Genomic DNA, 10968 nt, shown 5'->3' with positions numbered 1-10968 from the left:
CTGTTGCGCTTGGTCATTCAAGATTTACTCTTCTAAATCCACACTCCCAGTATCTCTTCTTCATTTACAAAACATATTCTCTAGACAGGCCCAGTGCGCATTGATTTCACTTGTACAAAAGACTCCTATCTTTTATTCTTTACTGAAGAAAAAGTCTTATCTACAACAAATTCTACCTATATTAATGTTTTTTCCTTCATTCTTACACAACTAAGTCAAAATAGACATACTGTGATCTAGGGTCTGAAACTTTTGTATCTTTTGGTCTGTAGATTTACTTTTTTTGTTTTATTAAGACCAATGAAGCTCAAACCACTTCGGCTTTGGATCTTACCTTAACCTTGATTTTAGTGGCTTACTGTATTCCTGTCACACTACAATATGCTTTGCTGGTCTTGTTTTCCAAAAACACTGAGCAAGTTAAATTAATTGAAGACAAATGTTAACTTAAAAACATTGATATTGCTTTTATTTTTTGTTAGAGCTATGGGAACTTATTTGAAAAAAGGATATAATTTATACAAAACATTTTACAACCTTATGACAATGATGTTTCATATGGCACACAAATTTTGCCAATAAGAGTCAAACAAAGGAAGCATTTTTGTTTGTCTCAATTTATGTTTTGAAGAACCAGACCTTGGAGATCAAGTGGTATATCTGTAGAGGACACACCTTAGTTGATGTTGGAATTAATGTCTGGCATTTTGTTTAACTTTGGATGTTAGAAGTCCTGATGTTAACAACCCTAGAACAGCACGAAACCCAAAAGACCCAACATTTAAGCAGTTAACAATAGTAGGCCATTAAAAACAAAGGAAAAGGAAGGCTACTTATAGCCCTTGTGATGTTGCTGAGCAGAAAGACAAGCATTTAAATAAGCTTACAAAAAATCTGTGATTGAGCTAGCAACTGATTCAGATCACTGCCTAGTGTTTTCTGAATCCTGTTATCACAGAAGATAATGAAATTCCTGAGTCTGACTAAAGGACATTTGGGAGTGAGCTTTTCATGTCCTCTAATTAGTCCCTTCACTGACTCTTGGGTTTTTTCCAGATCCTCTGGCCTTGTGCAGTTTAAGTTACTGTCTTGCAAACTTCTCCAGCTGTCTCTGAATCTTGCTGTCTGACCTACTAACTTGTGCTTGATTAAAAGCTCACTAAAGTTAATGGAGAGTTCCATCAAATTCAGTGGTTTTTGGAGCATGACTTCAGCTGGAAGCATATCCAGCTGTGGTCATTGCCTAACACGTTCCTAGTTAAAATGCATTCCCATTGTATAATTGCTGGCAGTGCTAAATGAATTAATTTATTCCCTTGTTTTTAGAGAGGGCTTTGTTTCCATTTTGGTTCTCCCAGTTCTTGGAGGTGCAATGACTTCTAACTGTGTTCTTGAACTCAGTGCCAAAGCCTCAGGGTTGTCCTATTCTTGTTTTTCCAAAACCTCGATTATAAAGCACTGAGCCTTTGATTCAGACTGTCAGCATCCACTTGATATAAATATAATTTTTTCTGTGCTTTGTTTTCTTTTGGGCCTCACAGATTCATCCCCAGGAACTTGTGATAAGAAAGAATGTGTGGGGAAAATACTAGCTTTGCCATATAATGAAAAATCGTCTGACCTTCAGAAAGAGTTTGTGTATAGTACCAAGTTTTCTTCTCAGCACTTTTTCTGTCTGCCAGCCTGAAAAGAATTACAGGTCTTTAGTCTGCTGCATCAGCTCTGGAAAGTTCTAGTGCTGATTTTCAAGAAGGAGGGCAAGATAATATCCAGCTTTGGAAGGAATCCAGTTTTGGGGAGTCCCAAAATGAGTAATTCATTTGGTTGTTTCTACTTGGCACCTGGCTAAAGGGTGCTCCTGTTCTGAAAATGTAGAGTAAGAGCAATAAATGAAGATGTTGATGTATTTTCATATAAAACAATAGTAACAAAATGAATGATCACCTTCTCCTCGTCTGGGGACCGGCCTGCATAAGGGAGAGGAAATACATGAGTGTTCCAGTATTGGTGACAGTAAGTTCAGCTGCTTGGGCTACACAGGCTCTTAAAAAGACACAATGGGTTTCCTCCAACTCTTTTCCACATTCTGTGACCAGAAGTGTATCCAACATATGAATAAAAAGAGCTCACTTCCATTATGCAGTGGGGACAATTGTGACTTGGTCATATGTGGGAGGTCCATAAGTATTCATTTCTCAAGATATACTATGTGTCGTGTCCAAAATGCAGGTAACACATGCATGTTAATGTTAGCATTAGCATGTTAACATTAATGTTAGTATGAGAAAGTGAATGTGGGGCACTTACAAAAGAAGGCAGCAAAAAATAGTCAGGTGGAATTGGTATAAAGCACTGGGTGTAAGCCAAAGACTATAGGGTAGGCTCATCAAGGAGGGTCAAGAGCCATCTGTTCTGAATAGAGTTATGAGAGTGTCACCTCAGTAAGCATAGAAAACATTGGTCTTAAACTTCAAATTTTATATTTTTGGAAGATTCCTTATATATTTAAAATTATGCAAGGATTATTTCTAGAAAAATAAAGTTTTTGTTGTTTCCCTAAAAGCGCTGTATAATATGCAGTTTATTTTTCATAAACTAGGAGAGAATTCATAGTTGAAGTAATAAAATGTCATACATTGTGTCACTTTGGTTACTGATTTATATATACTACTTAATTTTTAAAATTTTTGCTTCTGTTTAAATAACTATAAACTGTTAACTACTTCGGTCAGGTTTCAGATTATTTGGTGGCACACATGTACCCTTTATTAATAAAATACCTACAAAGAATGCTTGTTTTCTTTGACATTACTGTAAAGAAGACCACAAAGTAGATGTAACGCCTTCTACAGACTGTTTGGAAAGACATCTATTATTGTGAACTTGTAAAAATTTTTTTTAGATTTAAAATATGATTTTTCAACCGATACCCCCTAACCTGTATATAGGTAACGCAACCTAATCCAACTGGATAATTTTTAGTTTTCTAAATAAAAGTAGTGTTTATCACAAACTATGCCCACTGAATGTTCATTAAGATCTTTACTAAGGCACATAGCAAAGAGCTTTCCTTTTTGCACCTGGATCCATCTTCTTTGACATCCTACTTCTGCAGGCCTTTAGCGCTAAGATCCTCCAACATGTTCACGAATGTTATATACTGTACCAGAGAGTCTGCTTCATGTCCAAACAAATGTTTTTCTCAGCTTGTTCTTGGTGTGTGATGTTATTATTTGCTGTATCATTATTTATTATTTATTTTCCAAATTTTAAATTTGTGTTCAGAATTATATTGAACAAAGAGAAACCACGATGTGAAATCCTGTAATCATTGAAGTTAGCTACAATCTGATTCAGGCCTAAAATTCAAGCAAGTATTTGAGAGTGTTTCCTTCTGAGATACGGAACACCCTGAGTCTTCTTTTTGTTTGCTTGTTTGTTTGTTTGTTTGTTTGTTCTAAAGGCATGGTGAGAGGACAGAGAGGTAGGAAGCTCCTTTGATACATCCTTTGACTCTCTCAGTATCAATTGCATTTCATGAATTGTTGGACTGCGGGTTCACCCTAGGACCCTGGGAAAAGGAGTGCATCGTATGAACCTCACTGGTACTAGGGAACAAAGGCCAGAGAACAGAAAAACAAATGTCAGAGAGAAGAAGAAAGGAAGGAAATCATGTGTCTGCAGAAGGGATTAGCATTTCCATTTTGCTCATCAAAGTTAAACAAAGTACAAAAGAAGGATTTAGAGTGCTCCAACTGTTCCATCCCTTGTGCAAGTCACCATAAACAGGAGGAAAAAGAGAGTTAAACAGAAAATGTGAGATAGCTACAATTGTTTTTACTAGTAAAGTCTTGTTTAGGTTTAACTATTTCCACATAAACAGTGAATGCAAGAAAGAAAAAGCTTTTCAATGAGTCGCAGAAATAACTAAAAATCCATTGTGTATGGATCAACTCAAGTGACTTATCTCTCACCTCAGTTTGCCTGATTTTTAGCTCTTGATGGTGTATTCCCTTTCCATTCACATATCCTTAGATGATATTAATATTTTCCTTCAAAGTTATTTTTATTGTCACCGCTTACTTCCATGGTTGATGTAAACAGATTAAAGTGTCAGATCTTGTAGTATAAGACTTTTTTCCTGTCATTCAAATATCAATTGTTGCTCTTCTGTACTGCCTGTCCAGCTGCCTTTTTATTTTTAATCTTCCAGAAAAAAGAATAACGACTATTTAAAATTTGTCAGGTGTATGCTGGATCTGGTTAATATTGATTAGTAACAGTGACATCTCAGAATATTTTCATGCAGTCTTGTCTACTAAACTATGATGCTGTTCTAAATGAGCACCCAGAATATTGTTTTCCAGCATATGTAAAGCCCATAATTATTTAGACTCTGGTTCATCATTGCGTTCAGTATGCATGGAATTTCTTAGTTGTTAAGAGTAAAGTATTACCTTTAACAGGGACCATGCACATTTATAGTAAAATCAAACAACAAATCCAGAGTTACAATGACAGGAATGGATGGCTTCCAAATTTCTTTTGGAAAGGATGATTAAGAACCTGCAATATTTGCTTCTGACGTTATTAAACTTTGTTGCAAACTGTAAGCGTCATCCAAAATCTATTACTTTTAATCATCTTTATCCAGGCTTGCTGGCATGACTGTCCTGTAAAATTCAAACATCCTCCTTAAATACATTTCCAGTTTTACCTCTCTAACATTTGCTTGTATAATCAGCCCATGACTTAAATCCTTCACAGCATGCTGTTCACTCTTTCTGTATGCTATAAATTTTCAAGCAGATGAAAAGCTTATCAGATTATTACTATATATTTTATACAAATAAACCATATGGTTAGCTTAGAAAAGCATTTAGAAAATCAGAGAACTCTGATTATTCAAACCCTGCTAAAACAGGTCTGAAATAACCTTTATATTAAATTATATTCCTTGCACCATTTCTTTTTATTTGATAAAGAAGTGTCAAGAGAATATACTTTTCTCAGGTTATTTAGTCATTTTGGTTTGGACACAACTGGCAGGTAATACTGAAATATAATCTAAACAGAGGTTGGTGCATAAGAGAGCATTTTCCCTTGTTCCATGTAAACGTGCAGAGGAGAGATGGAGATATGTACTTTCTGAATATTTGCTGAAGAAATCATAAGGGGTCAGGTTTTTTCTACCTTGTTACTAACCCTTTCATATTTTTTAAATTAAGTGGGTGAAAGCAAATGTGTGTTTTGTGTTTCATTGGTCTATCAGTTATGTGTATGCACAGAGATATATGCAGGTTATACTGTAGCTCATTAATGAAGGCCATCTCAGGAATTCCCACTGAGGTCAAAGCTGGGAGTCAGAGCTTCAGACTCACATACTTGGGTTATATTCCACTCACATTAGACAGACTGCCATTCTTCTAAAACCAAATTTACAGTTTGCTGTTTAAGAGGTATAATTTGCATCAGTTTTGAGGAGTTGGGAAAGGAATCTCTGTTCTTCCTTTAATCATAGCTGAACATAAGATAACACTGCTGAGTATGCAAGCATGTGGTGTGGCAGAATGGTTTTTATTAACATCCAGAGGCATTGTCTGCTGTTCCAGCCCAGCCTGTGGACTGGTTGGTGTTAGACCCTTTCAGGAAAACACAGTTCCTGGCCCCAGAGATGGAAAACTTCAGAGTGTTTTTGCTTAGCTAAACAAGTACAGTTCAGAGCTGGGTTATCATATTTATCACTAAAAGATGTATGATGTTTTGCTTGGGATGGAAAAATAAACTAGAAACAAGGTTCAATAAGACAAGGATTTGGAATTCACTAGAGCACAGGCTTTGTATTGTATATTGTATGTTGACCTACTCATTTAGTCAAAAGAAGCAGCAAAAATTATTGTACTATACTTATTTCATGGATAGAGATTGTGAAAGATCTTATGTAGCATAATGAGGGTCACAATGTCCTCAATATCCTGAGTAAATTTGAAATTGAGAACATGAATTAGAGTTGTTTTTCTCATTAGGGTAAATTTTACCCAGTTTCTTATGATGTTTGAATATGAAATGGTACAGGTGTTCATAGGTTTGCATTTTGTACTGCATATATTGCAGCATTTTATACCTTCTACATGTGCTTCTAAAATGTTCAAAAAATGCTTGTAAAGAGGATAACACAATTGTTTGCATTTGAATGCCTTCATGTAATCCTACAGTTATAACATAAAAATGATCTCTGCTTTCACTGAATTTGTTACAAAATGCATTAATATTAATTGCTTGCAGTACCATAAATTTTACAATGTTAGTACAACTTACTAGCAAGTAATTCTCACCGACAGCAATCCAAAGAAGTCATAGTTACTTCAGCCTGCCCAACATAATCTGGAAATTATTAGCGTAGTGTATAAACTGGTCATTACCATACTTTGCTCAGGCATGAGTGTATCAGACATGCAGTTGGCATTCATGTTATCATAAAATCAGTTGCATCCTTCAATGGTATTTATGTGTTGTCTCCTTCTGATTGTTTCTTCTGGCAGTAGACAGGTTAGGGGCTCTGAGGGCATTGGTCTCAAGGGAAGCTCTACTGACAGTAACCTACATTGCTCTCATCTGATATATGGGAAATATATTAATTCTTTTAAATTTTTATGGAACCAAGGTTTGAATATAAGAATGTCTAACCCTGGAAGAAGAAAACTGGAAAAACTGCTTATTATAAAGCTGGGATACAAACAATAAAACAGCTAGTTCCCTTTTTCCTCCACCATCCGTCTTTACAGACCTTTTTTCAAACAAAAATAACGGATTTTCATCTTAAAAGTTATTTTAACATTATTTTTAAATTATTTTTATTACATACCAAAAGCCAGGAATAAAATGTATATAGTATTGGAATATATTTTGTATGGTCTTATAAACTGTTAAAAATGTAACCCTACTTGTAGGGTCTTTAAGATATGCTGGCCTGCAAGGCAGATATTTTTTTTTCCTAATTAATTTAATTGAAGTATATACATTGTAAAAAAGAGCTGCGGGTGATAGTTGAAAGTGCTTGTAGCAAAATAGATCTGTCACTATATCCACAGCTGAGGTAAGCTTCAGCTGGATTGCTATTGCCAGCCCAACTGACTGTCTACAATTTTTCTCCCATTACTCTAATAACATGGAAATTCTATTTTGAAATTACGTATGTTTTCATAGAGAAAGTTGTTGTGGGTTTTTTAGCAAAAGTTTTTTTTTTTCCATAACAGTCTCCACTTTATGTGACGTTTTCTGTTAGCTAGCAGTTTCTGACTTTGAAATATTTGATTAGAAAAAAAGCCACGCCATGGCCCAGCATTGCTCTGCAGTAGCAGGAATAGCTCCAAGAGTTTTAGACAAGCTGTAGAGGAGTGGAGCAGCTTCACTCATGGTGCCAGGAAGTGGGAAAATGTGGAAGGGAGAAGGTACACCAGCTTTAGTAGCCCTCCTTACTGCTCCATCTAGCAAAAGACAGCATTCACAGGTTAGTTCATGTGACAGGGGAAAGACTATCCTGCTTCACAGATGCATGCACATGGCTTGAGTGATACAATGGCTATACCCACACCAGCACTAGGTCATCTGGTGTGGGACCAACCAGGCTAAAACCAAAGATGTATTTCCCAGTAGAGCTTCTGAGACAGTGTGGGTCCTGTTAGATGATCTAACCCTGACTATAGCACAGCATTTCAAGCTCACTCCAGCTTTTGGGTGCCTGGTTCCAGCTGACATCAGCTACCCGGCTTCGACTGGCACAGTTGAGAGGTACAGGAGGAACCGTGGTGCTTAGTGGAGAGAGTAGGAGGTGGATACTGTGGTCAGGAACACAGTGGTCAGCAGAAGTGCTTGAGCCAGTTGCACAGAGTGAGACAGACAGCTGGTCTGTGCCACGGCTAACCACAGCCTGACTCCAGGACCTCTGGCACTGTAAATAAGAGACACACCACCCTTCAGCCAATATTTCTGTTTATTTGTTTTGAATTTCTGCTTTAAACTATTTAATTTCTGAGTAGACTTGGGAACATGTCCTTTGAGACACTAATGCACAAAGAATGTGAGAATCTAGATTTTTCTCATAGGCTTTAAGGAAAAATATTAATTTTCTTTAGCTGTTAGAATTATTATGGTGATTTATCAATTATCTATAAAATAATGTGGCAGTAAACAATAATGAAGTACAATGTTAGCCTGACCTCCATTTCTATCAGTTAAAAATTTGGAAAACATCTTTAAAAAAACCCCAGCTTGCAGAAAATACCAGTCCAGATAGCAGTTCAGCAAAAGTGCAGATTGCTATTAGCATGACAATAAAGGAAAATATAATTGGCTGAAGAGCACCATATGAATTTCTCTACCATTTTAAAGGTCAGATATTAGTTATGTATTTAAAGGCATATCTCCAAGAAAAATACCTAAATTAATACTTTGTGATTGGTTTGGGTTGAACTGAAGTATTAAAACTTTGCTTTTCCGTTTCTGTTTGAAATGTACGAAGCATTTTCCAAAAGTGTTTTTCTAATTTATGCACATACACATACAGGCTCACACAGACAGATCCTGGTAGCTTCACAAAACCTCAAGACAGTGTAATCAAATGGCCTTAAAACTGATTTGCAGGATTGTCTTTCAAGGGTTTTTGTTTGTTTTCTTTGCTTCACTGCCTGTACAACGTGTCATCGACTCTTACTGCTTAAAATTAAACTGCAATCAGCATTTGCTCAGCTCACCATCTGCAACAAGTTACCATGTGGTCTCCATTCTGTGAGCTCTGTCATCTCTGTGTTGCCATTAACAGAAACAGGATCAGAGACAGCTCATGAAAGACCTTTCATCTAACACAGTCAATATAGCTAAAATACAGGTAAAATTCTTTGTTGAGTGGAATTTCTCTACTGTATATTGTCCAGAAGAGACAAACGAATATTTAAGCACCAGATCTAAGCAAGTGCTGGGAAAATACAGAAGCACTGGATGAGACGTGGAATCGAAAAGGAAAGTTTTAGGGTTCAAGTAACTGCAGATGTAGTATGTCTCAGTGTTATTTCAAGATTGCTAATGTCCTGTTTTCACACAAAACTGTGCCGATGAATGTGTGAAGGACTCATTCATGGAGAGGTTTGAGCTTGTGCAAGTTTCCTGAAGCCAGAAAACCCAGATTAATCCAGATGTGTCCTGCTTTAGACTGAGGGAATTACTCCAGCTCTGGTGCAGATGAAAATTCTCCATCCAAGCACAAGGGAACAGTGTTAAATTTCAGTGTATAAATGGTGCTTTCTTTCTGTTTCTGTCCTTTAATGAGCAATGTGGTGATTACAGTTCTGTTTGCCCAGAGGCCCACAGTTATTTTGCTGATTCCTTTTGTTAGTCAGTTGGTTCTCTGCAAGAAAAAAATCTGCTGGCGCCACAGTAAAAGGACCTATGTCAGCCACATATTTCAGGTGGAAACTTAAAAGTTTTCTAACTGTAAGAGCAATAGATTCTGGAGCAACTGTCCAGCAACTATGAAAAGCATTTGGTAGTTTTATTGTAAAATCACAGAAATGTATGAATTGGATTATGTGGTAGCAAATAACTGAGATTTTTGCTCCAAATGCACAAGTCCTACAGGAAGATCGGAGCTTGAATTTCATCAGCTGGGGAAAGGGAGTAAGAACTGCTGTACCAGAGGACAGAAGTAAGAGATTCTAATAACTGAGCTGTATAAAAATAATGACAAATGCCATGCATGGGAATAATAATTCAGGCATAGGAAATAGTATAGCATGTAGTGACAAAATTCAAACCACAGCAGGAAAAAGGAGGGGTCCAAAAGAAGAGTCAGGGAGAAATTAATAGCAGTAAGGAAGACACATAGATAGCAATGGGGAGAATTACAGAAGAAAAAGAGTAATCTCCATGTTTTCCCATTCCAAATTCTAGTTTCTTTAAGATAGCCTTCAGCAGAAGATTGGTGAATCCTCACCAGAGAAGTTGAAGATCGAGTAGCGTGAATAAATGGACTTGTCTAAGGAAAATGAGCAATGGCAGAACAGCAAGGCATGGAAGAGAGCAAGGGAAGGACTAAGACCTACTGAAGAATGGCCTGAGGTGTAAGAGGACACCCAGGAACCCATGTTGCTTCTAAACCCATAAAGAAGATGCTGAACGACCAGTTGATCACACAATCCTTTTCTGGAAGGGAAATAGAAATCTCAGTTTAACTCTTATGCAGACATGTAAGTGTGCCTCTTATGTAACCGTTAGTATTCATAGATTATGTCTTCCCCTTAGTAAAGCCTGAGGGACACAGCCTCAGCTGGTGAAAATCATCATATTTTCACATCAGAGTGCAGATTAAATTAAAGATGAGTCCTGAACATTTTATGATGGTTTAATGACAACTAATACACAAGTATGATGTGGCAAAACTAAATATAAATTAAAGAACAGTGCAGCCTGACTTGTAAAACTCCATTACTGAACTAAAGCCATCTCTGAGGTAAATCATTTGGAGCCCATGGTGAGCTTGGTCTGCTGGAGAAAGTCCTTGCTTTAATTTACACTTCTGAAACACCATTAACAAAGGCGGATTTTGGCCCACATGCTACTTTAAACAGAACTCGAGGGCAGGAAAAAAGTCAGACATTCCTATCATTAAAAAGAATCCTGCTGAGGGCACCAGTCTGTTTTGGTTGCTACTGTATAGTGCCAATGACTGTCACTGTATCAGCTGCTAGAGAGAAAAGTTTGTTCCTGTAGGACTTTCTGCGATAGAGTTTGAAATTATTTCGTTTAAATAACTCTGGGTACTATGTCTGCAACTTTAGATCATTGACTAAAGAGAATAAAAGGGAGCAGGAAAAAACTCCCTAGTATTTTTTCTAAGAAGCAGCATAACCAAAGGCAACAAAAACTTTCCCTTTGGCAGTTATTTTTTTCCCTTTTACTCCATGAAACATGAGA

Source organism: Phalacrocorax aristotelis, chromosome 1 (assembly GCF_949628215.1).
Source record: "Phalacrocorax aristotelis chromosome 1, bGulAri2.1, whole genome shotgun sequence".
In the NCBI taxonomy this organism is placed as follows: Eukaryota; Metazoa; Chordata; class Aves; order Suliformes; family Phalacrocoracidae; genus Phalacrocorax; species Phalacrocorax aristotelis.
The sequence above is the reverse complement of the archived record's forward strand: the minus strand, read 5'-3'. Positions refer to the sequence as shown.